Genomic DNA, 22,565 nt, shown 5'->3' on the forward strand with positions numbered 1-22,565 from the left:
CTCAGCGGAGACACTCCCACCAGACTTCTAGCACCTATCATACGGACATGTGATAAGTCTGAGGTGCACGTTATAGTCATATACTGATCACTAATACTGCTATTCCGAATGTACACACAACATTTTATTCTGAAAAGTCACTTGAATGTTTAGCCTTATTTTAAGAAATGCAGTTTTTTTGGACGTTCTATGCGGTTTTTCCTTTTTCAGAAGGGAGGCCTCCTTGTTGTGATGGACATATCTGTAACTGTATTTTCTCTTTTTCTGTACTGTGCGTGGCTGTGGTGAGCTGCCATCTGTCATGTGCAATACAGGTTTATTTTTTCGCAGAACCTGCGACTTGTCCGCAATGTTAATTGTAGACAGGCTGCTAAGCGGACTGCTTCCATTGACTTCAGTGGAAGCCATCTGCGCAAAAATGGAGCAAGCTGAAATTTTCCTCCGCAAGCGGAAATCGCAATTTATTTCCACTCGTGTGCAGGAAGAATCGATTTTCCGTAGCATGCTATGGACGGTATTTGCTGTGGATCCCCCCGCCTGCCAAAATCCACTCTTGTGCAGGCGGCCTAAAGGCCCATTTACACGGAGCGATCATTTTGCATAAACTATTAAGTACTCAGCTACTTAATAGCAATTAAGTATGCAAATGAAGCCTTTAGCTGAATGCAATTAATAGCTCGAGGGCTCTTATCTGCTTTCAGTTCCTTTTGTTCTCCGACGGGAAACAATGCTATCAGCACTACCCGTGGAGAACTGCTGATAAGGCTGAATGACTATTTTTAGTTTGGCCTGAACTTAAAGATCAGCTAGCAGTGCACAATGGCTGCGGGTTTAGACGCAACGATGATCGCGCAAACGATCGGTTTTTAGTGATTTTTTTTTTTTTTTTTTTTTTTAAGCGCTCATTGCTCTGTGTAAATGGGTCTTCTTAAGGCATTATTCACTTCTTCTTATAACTGTTTCTTTTTTTTTTTTTTTCCTTTATTAAATTTTTATTGATTCAAAATAGCAGATTTACATATTATTCAACAGTACACCACAAACGATCATTGTACAATGCTTTTCCCTTAGATAATTTTGTTGCAATTAGTTAATATGTTCTATATGATTAAATTTGCTACTGTTTCTTTTTTTTTTGTTGTTTTTTCAAGAGATAAAGATTAGTTTGAAAAACGTATTGGTGAATTTGACATAAGGGCTTTTTGTATGCAGAGCCTGGAGTTTTTACGCACATTCATACTTAATGGGTCCTTTTTTTTAGGAACTTCATTCTGAACTTCTTGAAAAATGTGGTGAGAAAGAACAGAACAAAACTAGATGCGTACTCATTGCACATTTGGAAGCCCAAATCCTGGATCTAAATGAGCTTCTGGCAACACTGAGATCCACTGACAACATGGAAAGGAGTTTGCTGCTCAATGAGCAGGCACTCGCTGGGGTAAAGGCAGGGGCGGGTGGGAGTTTAGAAGAACAGGGGGAGCAGCCAGCTAGCTGGGTGACAAATAGAAGGAGGGGTAGAGGGAAGAGAACCAGAGAGGCTAGTCCTGAACTGGCACAACCCGACAAGTTTGCAAAGTTGGCAGATGAGGGAGATGCCATTACAGAGCCAGCACTGCTGCAGCACAACATGCCCTCTGAACGCAATGGAGATGACTGCTCCAGTGAGAAGGGGAGGGGGAGCGGGAGCGTAGGGCAGGTTAGACAGGTCCTAGTGGTGGGGAATTCAATTATAAGGGGGATATATAGGGCAATCTGCCATAAAGACCGAGATCGTAGAACGGTGTATTGTCTTCCTGGCGCTCGAGTTTGACACATCACAGATTGGAGTGACAGATTACTGGGAGGGGCTGGTGAGGATCCAGCGGTCATAGTGCACATTGGCACCAGTGAACAAATTAGAAGTCAATTGAGGGCTCTCAAGAACGATTTCAGGCATCTAGGAACCAAGTTTAGGTGAGGACCTCCAAGGTAGTTTTCTCGGAAATAGTACCTGCACCACAAGCCACACTACAAAGGCAGCGGGACATGAGGGAGGTAAACAAGTGGCTCTGGAGTTGGTGTAAGAAGGAGGGGTTTGGGTTTCTGGAGAAATAGGCTTACTTTGCTGTCTGCTACAGACTCTACCGTAGGGACTGGCTGCATCTAAATGAGGAGGGTGCAGCTGTAATAGGGGAGAAGATGGCTAGAAGGCTGGAGGAGTGTTCAAACTAGGGACTGGGGGGAGGGTAAAAAGAGAAACTGGGTAGACAGTGTAGATAGCGACCTGGGACAAAGTAATGGAAACGGGTGTCGAACAGGGGGTGGGGATAGTATAGTTACAACTGGCAGAATAGCTAATAGTACCATTAGTAGCACAATGAATATAAAGAACGTGAACAACCGTTTATATGGTATGGCAACAAATGCAAGAAGTCTGATCGGTAAAGTGGGTGAGCTTGAAGCGAGAATGACTGATGAAAATTATGACCTAGTCGGAATAACGGAAACATGGCTTGATGATAAGTTTAATTGGGCAGTGAATTTACAGGGTTATAATCTCTTCAGAAGAGACCGTGGGGGAGGAGTATGTCTATGTTAAATCGTACTTAAATGCCGAATTACGAGAAGATATAGGTGTAGGAGACGACCGCGTGGAATCTCTGTGGGTAGAAATACAGGGAGAAAAAATAAAATCCTGATAGGGGTTTGCTATAGGCTACCAAAAGCAACAGAAGAAACTGAAATCGTATTATTAATGCAAATAGAAAAGGTGTCAAACCGCAACGAAGTAATTATCATGGGGGACTTTAATTATCCAGATATAATATGGGAAGACGAAACCTGCAAATCTCACAAAGGTGATAAGTTCTTGAGAACAATTAAAGAAAACTACCTTACCTAACTAGTGCGGGAACTAACGAGAGGGAGGGCCACTCTGGACCTAGTACTAACTAACAAACCGGACCGAATAAAGGGGGTACAGGTTGAGGTGTACTTGGGGAACAGTGACCACAATGTAATCAACTTCCAGCTGTCATTTAATAAGAAGCCTTATCAGGGAGCGACAAATAAACTAAACTTTAGTGAAGCAAAATTTGATCAGCTCAGAACTTCTATCGGTAACATTAATTGGGACAACATCCTCGTAAATAACGGTACAGATGGCAAATGGGAGAAGTTTAAAAACCTCCTAATCACCTCATGTGAGCAGTTCATACCCTTTAAAAATAAGAGCTACGGCGTGTCTAGCAGCCATGCTGTGAGGACGCACAGAGCATGAGCTCCGTGACAATCACCACCATCCTGCACCCATCCTGACTGCCCGACGAGAACAAACCGCAAAAGAACTCACCCGGACGCAGGTGACCACCTCCAGCGAGGATAGGAGTGACTCAGCGGGCATCCGATGGCGAAATCGGCAGATACCGGCCGCGGGCCTGCTCCCTGGACTCCGGCCGCGGCGGACGGCGCGCGCTCCACAGCTCCCCCACATAAGAAGACCCGGTGGGACGCCGGAGCCCTCTGCAGCGGCAAAGCGGAGGACCGGAAGACCGAGCAGAGTGGCGAGAGCCACAGGAAAGCCGCGACTTTGCAGCCCTGAAGATCCGGAGGCTCCTCGCGGCACAGAGAAGGAGGAGGAGCCTCGCAGAGCGACAGACACCGGCCGGCCAGCGCCGGGCTCCAGACCTGACACCCTGACACAGAGGGCACCCGGTACAACGGTGAGAGGCGGTGGGGTACTGGAAGAAAGAGGGGAAGCGACATAGCGGCCACCAGATTGCCCTCTCTGCACAACAGGGACCGAGGGGAGTACAGCCCCCCCTCCCCCCCAGCCACAACAGTAGCTCGGCACAAAAAAGTACCCCACGGACAAAACGAGCAAGCACCCCCACAACTAAATAGGGCCCATTGGTAACCTGCACCACCTTAACATAAGGAGCAGGGTGGACCCCTTCGTCTGGGCACTATTCTGAGCACCACCAGACCACACAAGGTGATTGCCAGCCACCCCACAACGTATGCACCCCTGAAGCAGGGAACCAACACACAACTGGCACCGTCTGTAACCCATACTACCCCAGCATAAGGGGTAAGGCGGCACCCCACCTGTTAGGACACCACTCCAGCCCGGAGCGGGCAATTGCCACCAGGCCACACGCAACGTCTGCTGACGACCCCGCAGCCACCCTACCCCTGAAGCGGGCGAATAATAATACGCGGAACAACTAGTGTGCACCCATCTCTCCCTGCAAGGAGGTGCTGGGGCACGACTGACGGCATACCAACGTCCCCGAAAATGCAGCCACACCAGCTGAACTCTGACCATCAGAGCCGCTACTTTCACAACCCAGCGCGACCCTCAGCTGTAATTCTGGCTGTGGCAAACAGCAAACATTGAATATACTCCAATGACAACTAGCCAAAGCAAGCAGCTCAGAAATTTCTGAATCCCAAACTTCCCACCCCACCGCAACGGAGCGTATTCATACATCTCAAACCCTCGCTCACAAGAAGATCCTCTACTGACCTCCCAGTGCACGAAGACCGCAAACATACCACCACCGCTCTCCTCCCGCAATCGGGCCAACCGCAAGTCTTCCAGGATGAGCCGCAATACCCCTCCACCGATAACGGAGCGTCTCAAAGCCTACGCACTCGAACCGACAGCAGACACCCCACGTCGATCACCCAGATCAGACGAGGATGCGAGCAGGGCCTCAGGCTCCGCCCCCTCCCCAGAGAGTGAAAAGGAACCAACGCTCAGGCAGGTCACAGCACAGCTCCTAGAGGCCATACAAACCAGCACTACCTCCCTAACCGGTAAAATCGAGGAGGTTAAAATTGATGTAGGACTGTTGCGACAAGATATGCACAACATCAGCAGCAGAGTAGGAGAGGGCGAGACACGTATATCGCAACTCGAAGACACCATGGCTCCAATACCAGCCAAACTCACAGAACTCGACAAAGCGGTGAACACTTGGTCCGAGCAAGCAGACGACCTGGAAAACAGGCTGCGCAGAAACAATCTCCGAATAATAGGACTACCGGAACGCGCCGAGGGTCAAGATCCCTGCTCATTCATGGAAACCTGGCTGAAAGAACTCTTGCCAGAGGCCAAATTCACCGCGGCCTTCGCCATTGAGCGGGCCCACAGGGTCCCGGGCCGCCCCCTACCTCCAGGAGCACCCCCAAGACCGATGCTGGCAAGACTCCTCAGCAGCAAAGATAGAGATATTGCCCTCCAGGCAGCGAGGCGAGTGCAGAACCTCCAATATCAGAATGCTAACATTTCTCTTTTCCCAGATTTTTCGGCCGCCCTTCAGAAAACCAGAGCGTCCTTTGTGGCTGTCAAGCGCCGTTTGAGAGAGGCGGCCATACCGTACTCCATGATGTACCCAGCACGCCTGCGCGTGGTACATAATGAACGAGCCACCTTCTTCTCCACTCCAGAGGAAGCTGAGGACTGGCTCAACCGCATGCCAAGATCGCCCAGACGTCAATGATCTTCTGACAGGTTCACCCGGGAGGGGGGAGGGGGACGAAGGACTTGGGCGCTCGGTTACGGTCAAAATGATATCCCCTATGTTTTTCAAGATTGCAAATGTATACACCTGTGCCTGTTTCCTGTTTGCCCCCCCCCCCCTCTCACCCTTTTGACTACCACTATTCCCCCCCCCCCCCTCGGACCTAAACGTCAGCGACCTCTTAACAAGCTTGCCTGGGGGAGAGGAGGTAGATGAAAGGCCTGGACGCCAGACCACGACCAATTTAACGCCCCCCCCCCATGGCCTCTAAGATAGTACACGCATACACCGGCGTCTGCTCCCTGTCTGTCTCCCTTCTCCCCCCTCCCCGCCACCACCATCCTTCCATCCCCCTGAGTGCCACTCCTCAGCAGCAGGATTTAACTGAATAGGAGAAATTATAGAAAGAACCTGCTACATACTTAGTAAAAATTCTTACCGGTAAAAAAAAAGCACAAGAAACTCCAGTCGGGCAGAGAAGCATATGTACCTGGGATAATGGGGGCCTAGAGCTCTAAGCAGAATTAATCTGCCTGACTGTGCCCAGATCTACCATCGTTTATTGGGTGCACAGTCTTCCCCGTTATCACACGCACGTTTAAGTTAAGTTAAATGTTATGATGTTTGTAACACCTTGGCAACCTGCTATTGATGTAATCACAATTGTAAAGTTTTGGATACGTTTTTGCAGTACAATATATGGAACCTGTTTCGGTCGGAGTCGGGGGACACATCCCTTGACCCTTGCTCGGGGGGACCGGGTGGCGGACCGAGCGCGGGCTCAGCTTGATATACTGGGGAACCCCCATCCGCATAAACATAGAATCACACGAACCAAATGGCCAATATAAATATTCTCTCCTGGAATGTGAGAGGGATGGGAGCTCCTAGAAAAAGATCTATGATCTTCTCTTACATCAGAAACCACAACCCACACATAGTATGCCTCCAGGAGACGCATATGATCTCTGAGAAAACAGGGCAATTACAGAAACCATGGGTCCAATGAGCTATCCACTCAACCTATTCCTCATACGCCAGAGGAGTATCCATACTAATCCACAAGCGACTGCGATGGGAACCGGGACGCACAGTTAGAGACCCAGAGCGCAGATTCTTGTTCATCCAGGCATGGATAGAGTCCCTGCCCTACGTACTAATCGGGATATACCTCCCCCCACCGGCCAACATAACAATTCTACACCAGGCGGCCCAATTCGCCACCCAATACCCCAATGCCTCTATAATATGCATGGGCGACCTAAACCTGGTACTGGACCCCCAGTTGGATAGGTTCAGCGCCCCGCACGCTCACCCGGCCCAGACCAACCCGTCACTTCTGGCGCAATTTTTGCAAGAGGTTGGGTGGCGAGACGTTTGGAGAGTTAGGCGACCGACGACATGCGAATACTCCTGCCACTCTGCTGGCAGGAATACTCTCTCCCGGATAGATTATTGCCTCAGGAACGCCAGATTATGCACTGCAATAACCCATATTAACTACCTCCCTAGAGGCATATCAGATCACTCCCCTATACTTATAGAAGTCTCCACACCTGACACACATGCCCATAGGCATAACTGGTGCGTACACCCATTCTGGTTAAACCTATTCGGAAAAAATGATAGAATCCCCGACCAACTCTCCGCTTTCCTAGAACTTAACTGGCCGGACACCGACCCGGTAGTGCTGTGGGAGACATTAAAGGCCTTCTTTAAGAGGCGCTTTAAAATCATCTATATCATATATCAAAAGGGAATCCTCTAAACTAGAGCGCGAGATGGCGTTACAATATGAACGCCTGGAGGCAAGTTACATCGCAGACCCAACGGACGAACGTAGGGAGCAGTGGCTAAGACAGGGCAGGCAATACCTAACCCACCTACAAGAGAAGGCTCGTAGAGCCTCCTTTGTAAAACAGCAATTATTTGAACTAGGCAACCAATCCAGCAGCCTACTGGCCACCCTGGTGCATCAAAATTCGGCATCACCGTCGATACTCCGTATCGCATCGGAAACAGGAGAAATTCTCCATGAAAAAAATCGATAGGAGCAAGATTCCAACGCTTCTATAAGGACCTTTACGCCACTGGATTCCATGCCACACAACAAGAATTAGCAAGCTTCCTATCTAACCTCAATTTCCCTACACTCTCCCAGGACCAACAGGCCCTAGTAGATGCCCCATTCACACTGACTGAACTCTCAGAAGCCCTTCAGGAGATGTCCAACTGTAAAGCCCCAGGCCCAGACGGCCTACCAATAGAGGTATTTGCAAAATACCAAGAGACACTCTTACCCACACTACTTGATACGTACAATGCTGCCTACGACAACAAGTCTCTGCCCCCATCCTTCTATGAGGCCATAATCGTACTGATTTTAAAACCGGGAAAACACGCTCTAGATTGCGGCTCATACAGACCCATCTCCCTCCTTAACTCGGACTATAAACTCTTGACAAAAATGCTAGTTCGACGCCTCAATGGTGTTATTCTAGACCTGATACACCCAGACCAAACCGGATTCATGTCGGGCAAATCTACAAGAGAAAATCTGCGAAGAGTTCAGGCAATAACACAAATCGGATCGGTAGACAAAACGGACTGGGCCCTGGCTTCACTAGACGCAGCTAAAGCCGTGATTCCATAGAGTGGCCCTTCCTGCTCCAGGTGCTGAAGAGATTCGGGTTCGGAGACCGTTTCATTCAATGGATCTCCCTAATCTACAAAACACCACTGGCAGCAATCTCCGTGAATGGCACCTGTTCTGCGTACTTCCCCCTGTGCAGAGGTACTAGACAGGGATGCCCTCTCTCCCCGCTTCTCTTCGCCCTGGCCATGGAACCGCTGGCCATCATGCTACGGACGTGCCCATTGTATCACGGGATTAAAATAGGAAATCGGGAGGACCGTGTGGCGCTATACGCCGACGACCTTATGCTATTCATGTCGGACCCAACAACTTCCCTGCCCCGCGCCATAGACATCATTAATAAATTTGGAACTTTCTCAGGTCTGCAGATCAACTGGTCAAAATCCGCTCTAATGTTCGTTTCGGCACAAAATCCCCTACAACACACGGACTCACTGTGCGGATTACGAGTCTCTAAAGACTTCAAATATCTGGGTATCCAGATCACCAACATAATTTCCCGAACCCTAGACCTGAACGTTTACCCGTTAATAGACCCTTATAGATCCAAATTCAAAATATGGGGCTCACTCCCCCTATCAGTTGCAGGTCGTATTAACCTGATTAAAATGATAGTCTTACCAAAGTGCCTTTATACCCTGCAACATATTTCTGTACCAGTCCCGATTGAAGTTTTTTCGCACTATGAACTCCCTCATGATCTCCTTCATATGGGGAAGTTCCCGCCCAAAACTTAAGCTCTCCACGCTACAGAGACCCAAGGATGAGGCCGGGGCAGCACTCCCTGATTTATTCCTATACTACCTGGCTGGTCAACTGATACACTTAAAATGCTGGCTGAATGACAGCCCACTGCCAATTCAGAGGCTCACCTGGCCCAGGCTCTAAACACCTCCAGCCTCTGGCCGCTGCTGGAACTACCCGCTACCGTGAAGGGCAAAATACTACCCATCCATAGGCTGGCAATGCGAGTTTGGCGCCAGACTAGAGAGGCGAGCGGATTTTCTGACATAGCCGCCGACATGCTGCTGTGGAGGAACCCAGGGCTAGGGGAACTGCGGCTATTAACAGACCTAGAGGTATGGGAACAGCATGGGATAGCTCACCTAGGAGACCTTTATAACTCTAATATCCTGATACGCTTCGAGCAACTCCAGGCCCAATACCAAATACCCCGCTCCCACTTCTACAAATACCTACAGATCCGGCATGCGCTCCAAACGCAATTCCCGCCAATGAGTAGCACCATATCTCATTACCCGTTAATCGGAATATTAAAATCACAAGGGCCCCAAGGACTCATCTCGACACTATATGCCCACCTAACAACTTCAAAAGCTGCTAGGGAAATCCCTCCCGCCCTGACTAAGTGGAAATCTTTGATTCCAACGCTGACGGAAGAAACCTTCCAAGAGATATTAGAATCGCCTCTATCTGTCTCCCCCTCAGCAAATAATAAATTGACCCAACTATACATAGTTCATCAATGCTACCTCACCCCGGCGAGAATACATAAGATGGGCAGGATCCCCTCCACGCACTGCATTAGATGCACCTGCACATACGCCGATTTCTGGCATATGATCTGGGGCTGCCCGCGGATCCGATCATATTGGGATGAAGTCATAAACTTGCTCTCTGCGGTCCTTGATATCCCGGTCCCCGCCACCCCAGAAATCTGCCTTTTCGGAATCCTTGATGAGGAGCAGTGGCAACACTACCACAGAATATTCCTACGGGAAGTCCTGTTCATAGCCAGGAAAGTTATCGCAATGAGATGGATGGACCAGAGAGGCCCGACCGTGACAATGTGGAAGAAAACCACAAACTCGATTATACCCTACAACAATATAATATACAAAGCCCGCAAATGCCCGGACAAATTCCAAAAGGTGTGGGGCCAATGGTGTGACTCCTCACCTTGATGGCCCCGGCTCTGTACCGCAACATAACCGGTTAATAATTATAATTTGGTGTAAAGGTATACATGTCTACTTATGGCGACTCCTATAGCAGACATATGCTCTAAAATATGCCTCAGCACGGCTACATCTTCCTATATAGACCCCTCACCACTTCCACTCTCCCTCGCATACCCACCCACCCCATGTCATTATGCTTTTCTTTAATCCTAAACAACCCCCCTATCACACCTGACCAATGAAACGCCAGACATGATGTACACTGTAAAGCACAGGCCCGACCGGCTTATACCTCATACTCAAGATTATTTACTGCACGATGTTCTGTTATTGTACTATGAGGGTTAAAATTCTAAGTGCAACACCAATCCGGCCCACCCCACGTGCCCCGTTGCCGGCCGTAAGAAGAGACACCACACACAGGAGTCTGGTCTAGCTCCTCACACGGGAGAAAAAACTGCGCACTTTATTACAGATTACATGAGATCTTATACCCTCTGCCCTCTCACCACTAGGGGGTGATGGGCTCATAACCATATATGGGCAGTCCGGATTTGCGGACTGAGACAGTGAAAATTATGTACATGGTTGAACGTCTTGATATGGGCTTCTGGGAAAACAGCCAAGTACATGCGTCCTTGCGTCTGGTTCGGTATCTTCTCTGAATTTCTAGAACATCTTCTTGCAAAGCCTTGGGATATCTGATGTAAGGCGACATTTAAGTTTTTTCTCATTTGGAATTGAATAAAACTTGCATATAGGTATAAAAGCATAAAAAACACATATGGCAATATATATATATACCCTCACAAACCCCCCTAAAAAACTTAATATGGAGATCAAGCATCAGACTTTGCACTCTTCCTCGGTCGTCTCTCCCTTGCGTCAGGGTTTCTCCACTGCCCGTAAGTCCCTACTCCTAAAAGGGAGGGATCCCTACCTCACCTCAGAAGGAGGCCATGGATTCCCTGGGCTTATTTCCGGGCATCCATACCCTCTATCTGTACAAGTTAACACCCCACAGGGTGTGCCCTCGCCGGAACCTAAGGTCTTCTGCACTTTCCCTAGGCAAATGGGAAGTCCACTGACAGTCCATCTTATGAGACTGAGGCAGACACAGTACTAGTCCATCTCTCCATTCTTCTGGTAACATACGTGGTTGGCACTATCGGAACTGACTCTTCATCTTTTTTCAAACAAGGGAAATTTTGGTCACATTATCCAGTCCCTTACTCATACTCTTTTTGATCAAAGGGAAAATACACATACAAGAAATTACATACCCCACCTCTTTCTGCTAAAATCATATCCAGGGCCACTCTATTTTGGAACGACATGGATGCAGTGGGCCCTAACTGGTCAGCTAACCCTTGTAAAGCATCTCTGGTGTAGTTTACAAACCTCTGCTGATTGTAATAGATATAATTCATCTAATCTACATTATTATTAACAGTGACAATAGCAAATAAGGACTCAAAACCTGCTTTAACCTGATCTCTAGAATTAAATTCATCTGGCACCCCCCTTGGCACTCCTATTGTATCTATGTATACATGTGGGTCAAAGTTACCACCTGGAGTGTCAATGTCTCTCTTAGCACGATGCGGTGTTAGATTCTCACCCTCAGTGTACTCTTCATATTGCACATTTAATTGTATTAATTTGTTCTGAAACAGGGGGCTAGTGTATAGTGGTCAAAGGTGTGTGTTAGAGGAACTGTACCACATTATAGCATGTAAAGGATATGCAGGATCATTAGTTTTTTCAGTGCGAAGTGTGGATCCAAGTGGGTTTTCCTTCGAGCTTGACTGCAGTTGGGGTGGTGAACAACATCTGGTAAGGACATTCAAACAGGGTTTCTCTCTCAAACTTTTTCACATAGACCCTGTCACCTGGTTTTAGATTGTGACACTCATCTGTAGGACCTGAGAAAAAAGCAGAGACTACAGAATACATTACTAACAATTCCTTGGAGAGACCTATGACAACATTAACAAGAAAAATCATTCCCCAAACTCTGCCACTGTGGCATGTATCCTCCTAAGGAAAAAAAACTAATGGAAAACACTCAATTCAAAATTTGCCCATTTTCTCATTGCCTTTTGTATCTACTTTCCCCTACTCCGCGGACGGTAGGGTGTGTGAAAAGCCTGGAATATACCCAAAACAGACATAATGTGTTGCATTATTTCACCTGTGAAGTGTGTACCTTTGTTTGACTCAATCACTTCTGGTACCCCATATCTGCGGATTACCTCATTCATGAGCTTCTGTGCGATTACCTGCTTATTTACTTTGGTAACAGAGTAGGTCTCCAACCTGAAAAGACATCAACAACAAGCACATATTCATGCTTCCCAACAAGTGGTAGCTGAGTGTAGCCAATTTGCAATCCCTGAAATGGGTAGAGTGGTCTAGGCAAGTGTTATGTGGCAAATTTTACTTCTGCCCTGTTGCTTTACGGCAAAGATCATGCAAAACTGGACAAATGATGCAGCAGCTACAGAAAACCAAGGAGCCACCCGTCCTTGTTCAAGCGTCGTCATCATTGCTGCTTTGAGAGGTGCGTCTTTTCGTGCGTCAGCTGGGCCATCATGAGGCACAGGGACTATGGTAAGCAAGTGCTGTTGACTGTTCACCATACGCTGTCCCTTTTTAGTCCATTTGTAGTTTTAGTCAAAGTCCAAAGTTATAATCAAAGTCCAAGATTTTTATCAAAGTTCAAGTTCAAATCAAAGTCCAAGTTATTGTTAAATTCTTCTTTTCTTCTTTCTTCCACGGCTTGAGGGCCGCTGCTTTTGCTGTGTGGTCTGTGATGGCGTTGCCTCTCGCTTCTCCGGTGTAGGAATTGGTGTGAGCTTTCCACCTTGTCAGGTAGAAGTAGGGCCTCCATGAGACTGCACCGATGCATCATTCTTAATTGGCTGTCCTGCTGAGGTAAAAAACTGTCTGGCCTTCCATGTTGGACCGTAATCATGAGCTATGCCAAATGCATACCGGGAGTCAGTGTAAATGTTTGCCGTCTTACCTTCCTCCACTCTACACGCCTCCGTGAGTGCTTTTAATTCCGCTTCTTGTACTGCGACATGCGGAGACATTCTGCTTTTTAGGACATCTTGTTGTGTAACCACCGTATATCCAGTGTGGAGTCGTCAATCACCCTGGTACCATCTATAAAAAACAACTCAAAATATGCATTATTAACAAGGGCTTTCAGTAACTTTTTTAAAACTTAAATTTTCTTGTCTAGCAGTAATGCAACAATCAGGCTGGTATTCTATTTCAAATAGATCAGAACCTTGTTGCAAAAAAATTAAAAATTAAAAAATGGCTTGTAAAAAAAAAAATTTAAAAATGGCTGAATTGCAATACCTAAAATGGCTGACTTGCAATACCTAAAATGGCTGACTTGCAATACCTAGATCACCTATGCCTTCTCCTCCCCCCCTTTAAACCAGGGTACGCAATTGGAACAATAGTAGCCGGGTTTAAGTTATTATAACATTGTAAAAAGATTTGATGGATGCAGATAAGGCCTGTAAGATGTTAGCACCAATAACAGACATGAGTTACATCGGGACAGAAAAATCTACAAAACATCTACTAATATTTGAAATGTGATATCCCTTTAAGTGAATTCATTATTAGTCTGTTCCTGCCTGCAATTTCTTATCAAAATCTCAGACAGGAGAAAAAAAACAAAACAGGAAAAAAAAACAAAAAACTAGCTGCTCAAAATCCTCACCCCCTCCCTCGTGCAAGAGGAGGGATGAAACATTACTACGTACTATTACATCATCTAGCTCCACCCCTTCGATATTGGCACATTTCGTCCGTCTTCTCAACTTAATTTCAGCTTAACCGTCCACACGTCCACATCTCAACCAAGCAAAGTCCCATGCATGGGGTAGGACTTTTACCCCCAGTCAATTTCCACATCACACATTCCACCACAGCCCGAACACGGGTCACCAACTCTCATCCATCCATGCTCTCAAGTCTGCTCCGTCGCCCCCCTTTGAAGGTGTACCAGTCCATGCAGATGCACGGACAAAAAAAGTTTGACAAACATACATACATCAGCTGAAAAACACCGAGGTGAGTGCTATCTTTGACAAATTATGTGAAAAAAAGTTTGCTGATACATTCTATATTTCTTATCTACTGAAGCTATTATATGCTGTATTAAACGCTGAAGTGTTTTAGAATCTCTGGGTATTTTTCAACCCCCCTTGTGACCCTGAGCTCAGAGTGAATCTGAAAGCCCCCACCTTTTCAAAACAAATCTCTTATCTCTCCGCGACTATGAAACACATACTGAAATAAGTTTTAGCTTAAACTATTGAAAAAACATTTGAAATCATAATTAACACATATGCTGGGACCTTGCAACATTCATTTTCAACCCCTGTATAAGTAAGAATATACATTAGAAATTACTATATTTCCCTGCCTACTAAGACAGTATAACTAATTAAATTCATTTCAATTCATTGCAAGCAAGCCAAGATATTAACCAAGGATGTTATTACATTTTCTCTCTCGCTGTTATCTTCCTGACCTTGGAAGGCTACACAGAGTCGCAGCTATATGTCAACAGACTCTTCTCCCCTACAAGCAATCGCAGTTAACTATTTGCACATACAGTATATATATATACACATATACATCCACCTAGTATGGATTATACATATTATCTATTATCTATCTTGTATTATACACATTTCCATCTCTTTACCAACAAATCACGTGCATTGTACTTCTCTCCCCTACCTAACTGCCAATATAACCTTCAATAGACACTCTCCTGACGCCCTCTTGATCACTTACTGTACTTTTCAACATTTCACTTACGGACACTTTCTTAAACAAATAATGTGTATATACTTTCTCTGACTGTCTCTCTCTCTTTAGCAAACCTTGATCTTCCAAGGCACCTCTCGGTCCTAAAGACCTCCTCCCAGACACCATTTTGTAATCTGCCATGCGGGTCGGTGTCACACATTTTCATTAGAGTTTTCTTATATTTTACAGATTCATCCACACGGCGGCAGCCCTTGAGGGGCTCTATCTTCTTTAATAAGATCTTACGCATATTACAACAACAAAAATAACACGCTCCATAGAGTGAATCCTTCTGACCCGAATTGTCAGCCCCTTATATATGGCAATACAACCGAAGGCATCTTCTTCTTATGGAACCAGTCCCAAAGAGTACATCCCTCTCCTCAGCTAAACCATCAACAACTAAACTACACTAAAACGGAGGGTTCCTTCGTCAATGGGACCTGTCTTACAGAGTGCTTCCCTCTCCTCTAAACCATTAACAACTAAATAAACTCAAACGGAGGGTTCCTTCGTCTGTGAGACAAAATGAAAAGTAAGAGGAAAAAAAAAAATTCTGCAGATACAACAAACAATCAAACAATCTCCACTATCGCTAAAACGTTACGGACTTCAAAGTACAAATAAACTACAGACTAGTTTCTGGGTGAGCCATTGGTGCGCATATCACGGTCAGTGGTCCATGACGGCAAACCTGGAGCCCACACGAGTTACCGTGTAGAACTCTTAACCCAACCCGTCCGGTCACAAACCACAGATAGTCAGTCCTGCTGCAAGACTCGCAGTGTAAAACACAACATAAATATATGCTTGTCTTACCTGGAGTTCTAAGTGAGTTGATCAGGCTCGGTTTGCAGCAGGACGGTTTCTCAGTAGCGTGGATCCGGGTGAATTGCGATGTAAGCTCCGATTTTACCGCCGCACGTTCGGGCGCCATTTATGAGGGTTAAAATTCTAAGTGCAACACCAATCCGGCCCACCCCACTTGCCCCGTTGCCGGCCGTAAGAAGAGACACCACACACAGGAGTCTGGTCTAGCTCCTCACACGGGAGAAAAAACTGCGCACTTTATTACAGATTACATGAGATCTTATACCCTCTGCCCTCTCACCACTAGGGGGTGATGGGCTCATAACCATATATGGGCAGTCCGGATTTGCGGACTGAGACAGTGAAAATTATGTACATGGTTGAACGTCTTGATATGGGCTTCTGGGAAAACAGCCAAGTACATGCGTCCTTGCGTCTGGTTCGGTATCTTCTCTGAATTTCTAGAACATCTTCTTGCAAAGCCTTGGGATATCTGATGTAAGGCGACATTTAAGTTTTTTCTCATTTGGAATTGAATAAAACTTGCATATAGGTATAAAAGCATAAAAAACACATATGGCAATATATATATATACCCTCACAGTACCTTATATGTTAACCTGTCAATAAAACGAGTTTAAAAAAAAAAAAAAAGAGCTACAAGTAGAAGGAAACCAATGTGGCTCGACAAGACTGTAAGGGGGGCAATAAATGAAAAAAGAAAGCGTTTAAACTACTAAAACAAGAAGGCAGCGAAGAAGCGCTAAAATCATACAAGGAAAAAAACAAATCATGTAAAGAAAAGATCAAAATTGCTAAGGAGGAGGCAGAGAGACTGATTGCCAAAGAGAGCAAAAATAACCCTAAACTATTCTTCAATTATATAAACAAAAGGATTTGCACTGAGAGCAGTGGCCCTTTAACAAATAATGCAAGAGAAACCATAGACTATGGGAGGAAGGCAAATCTATTAAATAGTTGTTTTTTTTGCGTGTATTCACGAATGAAAATGAAATGCCACATCCAGGGAAATAAAATGAACCACCAGCTAAATATTGCATGCCTAACACAGGAGGAAGTGCAGAACCAGCTAGAGGATCAAAATTGATAAATCGCCAGGCCTGGGAACTATGTGACATGAGAGCTAGACTGCTATTTCTTATATTTATGGGACTGGGGTTGTACAGCTGGATTGGCGCATTGCCAATGTGGTTCCAATTTAGAAAAAGGGGTCTAAAAGAGACCCTGGTAACTACAGTCCGGTAAGTCTCACTTAAATAATTGGAAAACTATCCAAGGGGTTTCTGAGAGACGCCATCCTAGAATATCTCAAGGAAAACAACGGTATAACTCCTTATCAACATGGGTTCATGAGGGGTTCATCATGTCAGACCAATTTGATCAGCTTCTACAATGAAGTAACTTCTAGGCTGGACCGGGGAGAGTCTATTGATCTTGTATCTATGGATTTTTCTAAAGCATTTAACATCGTGCCGTATAATAGGCTGATATATAAAATGAGACAGCTCGGACTGGGTGAAAATGTGTGTATCTGGGTAAAAAACTAGCTCAGAGATAGAAAGCAGAAGGTGGCAATAAATGGTTGAGCCACCGTCGCTAGTGGGGTGCCACAAGGTTCAGTACAAGGCCCCATTCTGTTCAGCATTTTTTTTTTCAGGGCAAAGCGTGAACGCAGTCCCCCACTACCACAAATTATGCAGTCGAATTTCCCGCATTTGGGGAAATCGCAGGGGTCAGCACACCCGGAGTGCAATGGATGAGCCTCACCCTGGGAGAACCGCCTTAGTGATCATGGTATCTCCCTTTATCAATGACCTGATAGAAGGACTGAACAGTAAAATATCAATATTTGCAGATGATACAAGATAATTAATACAACGGAGGACAATGTGCGGCTACAAACGGACCTGGATAAGCTGGGGGCTTGGGTACAAAATGGCAAATGAAGTTTAATATTGATAAATGTAAGGTTATGCACATGGGCAGGAGAAACGGATGTCACCAATATACAGTAAATGGGGTAATGCTAGGGAAAAGTGATATGGAAAAAGACATGGGGGTACTAGTGGACTGTAGACTAAACTGGAGTAACCAATGCTAGTCAGCTGCTACAAAGGCTAATAAAGTCTTGGGGTGCATTAAAAGGGGTATTGGGGCGAGAACATTATTCTTCCACTATATAAGGCACTTGTCAGGCCCCACATGGAATGCTGCGTACAGTTCTGGACACCGGTGCTCAGGAAAGATGTTACAGTGCTTGAAGGGGTTCAAAGAAGGGCAACTAAATTAACCCCTTAGTGACCAGCCCATTGCCTTTTCAGTCCTGGCCTGCTGGGCTTTATTCCCAGAGGACGTAAAAACATGCTTCCTCTGGGAATAAAAATCCTTGCAGGCTCTGGACGTGACAGCTCCATGCTGTCTGATACGGGAGGTAGGGTAGCTGACATGCTGGAGCTGTCATGCCGGGCCGCAGGACCCCTTCCCCAGTCACATGATTGCCGGTATCCACCGGATACCTGTGATCGTGTTAAAGTCAGTGTAAAATAAATAAAAGTTAAAGTTTCAGCTTCCCTTATAGATTGGTCCAGGACCTGACGCCGGCGTCTGCGTGCCTGACAGCATTACGTCACGAGCAGAGGGCTGGGAGGCTCTGAAAATTTAAAAACTGCCTGCTCCTGGCTAGTATGAGTAGTCGAGAGCAGGGAGCTGTCACCGGGCACCGCTGTATGCGGTTCTCCGTCACATGATTGCTGTAATCCAATGGATAACAGCAATCATGTAAAAGTTGAAACAAATTTTCTCTTTTTTTTTTTTTATCTCCCCTCATGGATCATAACCGTGAGGGGAGATGAAATTAGGTACCCAAGGCCCGCGGATTTATCTGCAGGCCCTACCCCAGCTTCTGCGCACACACCCATCGCAAAAGCCATAGATTGCTGGGGTAATTTAAAATCTCCCGACACCTGGCTACTAAATGTAGTCGAGATCCTGGAGATTGCATGGCGGGCCGCAGTACATGTTTCTTGGTCACGTGATTGCTGTTATCCAATGGATAACGGCGATCACGTAAAAGTAAAAAAAAGCTAAAGTTTCACCTCTCATCACGGATCTAATCCGTGAGGGGAGGTAAAATTACTTACCTAAGGCCTCCGGTGATGTTCCCCGTTGGGATCCTTATTCGTGGACCTTTCCCCAGCTTTGGCGTATGCGCCCGTTGCCAAAATGGCGGACACAAGTGCAGAAGCTGAGGAGGGCCTAGGTAATTTAAAATCTCCTTGCTCCTAGGTACTAAAGGTAGCCAAGAGCCTGGAGCAGTAACTGAGGGCTGCAGTAAGCGGTCACCGGTCATGTGATTGCCGTTGTTCAATGGGTAATGGCGATCATGTAAAAGACATGTAAAGTTTGATGCTCTGTTCGGTTTGGGCCCAGTTGTGCAGCCAGACATAATATTAGGGCCACAATGGGTATGTTTCTGAACGGGGGTATTCATTTTGGGGTTCAAATCCTCATTTTCATGTGCACTATAGAAAAAAAATCCTGTCTTAAAATGACATATTTTTTCTCCTCTAAACTGCATTAATTCCTGAAAAGAAACTGTATCGTCAAAATACTCATGACCCCCCACAGTGAATACATTAAGGGGTGTAGTTTTTAAAATGGGGTCATTTGTGGGGGTATCCATCATTCTGACTCCTATGTGCCTTTGCAATCTTGGCTTGGTGCAGGAAAACAAAATGTTCCTCAAAATGTTGATAATCCATGTTCAATTTATATGTCTCCTACATGGTTAAAAAAAAACGTAACTTTTTCAAATGTGCGCCAGAATAAAGTAAACAGATGAAAATATATATCTTATTCAAAATTTCTATATTATGAGATATTGCAGTTGGAAATGGGAAAAAAATGACATTTTTTTTTTTTTTTCAAAATGCTCCCAATTTTGACGCTTTTAATAAATATACACAAATTCTATGGGTCTATTTTTACCACCTAAGGCCTAGTGCCCACGGCCGTGACGGGCTCCGCAAGCGGAATTCCCCCCCCCCCCCCCCCAGAGACCCCATACTTACCTCCAGATCCGCCGCCCGACGTCCCACAGGACGCTCCGGCGTGCATGCGCATGACTGCAATGGAAGCCGTCCGCGCGTACGCTCGCGGCACATAGAACATGCCGCGGGTGATTACAGGTGAATTCACCAGGCGGAATTCTACAGTGGAATTCCGCACCATGAGCATTGTGCTAATAGGTTCAATAGAACCTAATAGCTGCGTGGCAACCCGCCCGTGGGAATTAGGCCTAAATGAAGTAAAATGTTTGGTGAAAAAACAGTGTCAGACTCACTTGGATATGCAAAACCTTTACGGCGTTATTCTATGTTAAAGTGACACATTCAGATTTCTAAAATTTAGCCTAGTCATTAATGTGCAAACAGGATTGGTCACTAAGGCGTTAATAAACTAAATTAGAGGACTGGAATACCGAGAGAAGCTATCAAAATTGGAATTATTTACCCTGGAAGAAAAGACAGGGGCGCTCAAATAACTATGTATAAATACATGAGGGGGCAATACAAGGATCTCTCCCATGATCTGTTTATACCCAGGACTGCAACGGTAACAAGAGGGCATCCGCTGCATCTAGAAGAAAGCAGGTTTCATCACCAACACAGAAGGGGGTTCTTTACTGTAAGAGCAGTAAGACTGTGGAACTCTCTGCCTGAGGACGTGGTGATGGCAAAATCCATAGGGGAGTTTAAGAGGGGACTAGATGTCTTTCTCGAGCAGAAGGATATTACAGGATATAGACATTAGGTGACCAGCGGGGTTGTTGATCTCAAATGTTGATCCAGGGATTACTCTGGCTGCCATAATGGAGTCGGGAAGGAATTTTTTCCTCCATAAGAGCTAATTGGCTTGCTTTTTTTTTTTTTTGCCTTCCTCTGGACCAACAAGGGGAGGTTAAAACAGGCTCAACTAGATGGACATTGTCTTCATTCAGCCTAACATACTATGTATAAGGCTGCATACACACAGCATACAAGCCATGTGGAGGAGATTTCAAAGAAATCTTCACTGGAGCCAAATATTCCTGCAGCATCCTTATTTAGGCCTTAGTCAGACGGGCGTTTTTTCGTGCGATTTGCGGATCGCATGACGGATGCGCATCCGCAAATCGTGTGACCGGTGCCCGAAAATCTGCTCCTAGCCGCGTTTCATTAGAAACGGGCCGGAGCTGTCCAGCGCATTGCATTCAATGGAGCCGGCAATACAGCCGGCTCCATTGAAAGCAATGGGCTGCGGGCAAGTGTGGGATGAATTGTCGGGAAGGGCTTAAATATATAAGCCCTTCCCTGCAATTCATCCAGAAAAGTGTTAAAATAAAAAAAATATATATATACTCACCTGCTCCCGGCAGCTGGAGTTCCACGCGGCCGGCCTGCAGTGGGTGTGAAGGGGGTGTGAGTCAGACCTGCCCCCTGATTGGCTCAGTGCTGAGCCAATCAGAGACAGGTCTGACTCACACCCATTCATGAATTCATATGTATTCAGTGTTATACCCCACTCACATCCTGTGGGGGCTTTTAAGAATACAGGGGTTGAAAATGAAGAACATGTTGCGCTGTCAGAAGGTCCCAGCATATGTGTTAATAATGAGTTCAAATGCAGGGAATAGTTAAACTAAAACAACTTTGTTCAGTCGGTGAATGCATATTCGCAGAGAGATAACAGTTATTTTGCAAAGGTGGGGGCTTTCAGACTTCACTCTAAGCTCAGGGTCACAAGGGGGGCTGAAAGATACCCACGCATTCTAAGATATATCAGCATTTAATAAATCATATAATAGCTTCAGTAAATAAGAAATAGAGAATGTCTCAGTCACTCAGCAAACTTTTTCACATAATTTGTCAAAGATAGCGCTCATTCACAGTCTCATCTCAATAGAATCATGTACTTTATAACATTATAGCACTCACCTCAATGTTTTTCAACTGATGCATGTATGTCACACTTTTTGTCTGTGCATCTGTATGTACTGGTACACCTTCAATGGAGGGTGACGGGGCAGACTTGAGCGCATGGATGGATGAGAGTTAATGACCCGTGTTCAGACTGTGATGAATGTGAAAATGTGTGATGCAGGTATTGACTGGGGATAAAAGTTCCCCGCCATGCATAAGACTTTGCTTGCTTGTGATGTGGATGGGCAGACTGTGGAGTTTGAATGAAGGTATGAAAATAGACGCAAGTGGCCAGTATCGAGGTGGTGGAGCTAGATGATGTAAAAGTGCGTAATGGATCATCCTTCTTTTGTCCAGAAAGGAGGGGGTGAGAATCTTGAGCGGCCAGTAAAAGTTTTTTTTTCCCCACACATTTGATAAGACATTGCAGGCAGGATCAGATTAATAATGAATTTGCTTAAAGGATATCACATTTCAAATATTAATAGGTGTTTGTCGATTATTCTGCCCTGATGCAACTCATGTCTCTGTTATTGGTGCTAACATCTTACAAGCCTTATCTGCATCCATCAAATTTTTTTCCAATGTTGTACTACATTGAACCCAGCTACTCTTCTTCCAATTGAGTACCCTGGTTCAAAGGGGGGGGGGGGGGAGGAGAAGGCATAGGTGATCTAGGTATTGCAAATCAGCCATTTTTAAATGTTTTGCAACAAGATTCTGATCTTTTTGAAATAGAATATCAGCATGATTGTCTAGCATTGATGCAACAAGAAAATTTAAGTTTTAAAAAGTTACTGAAAGCCCTTGTTAACAATGCATATTTTGAGTTGTTTTTTATAGA

At 45.6% G+C, this 22,565-nt stretch overlaps 1 non-coding gene across 1 annotated transcript; it reads right to left on the minus strand.

Annotated features, from left to right (window-relative positions):
• Window positions 1–17,415: 17,415 nt before the first annotated feature.
• Window positions 17,416–17,575, minus strand: LOC136582919 (U1 spliceosomal RNA). The gene has a single exon (XR_010787246.1). It is a non-coding gene; the product is annotated as a U1 spliceosomal RNA (small nuclear RNA).
• Window positions 17,576–22,565: the final 4,990 nt, after the last annotated feature.

This window comes from Eleutherodactylus coqui, chromosome 11 (genome assembly GCF_035609145.1).
Source record: "Eleutherodactylus coqui strain aEleCoq1 chromosome 11, aEleCoq1.hap1, whole genome shotgun sequence".
NCBI lineage: Eukaryota > Metazoa > Chordata > Amphibia > Anura > Eleutherodactylidae > Eleutherodactylus > Eleutherodactylus coqui.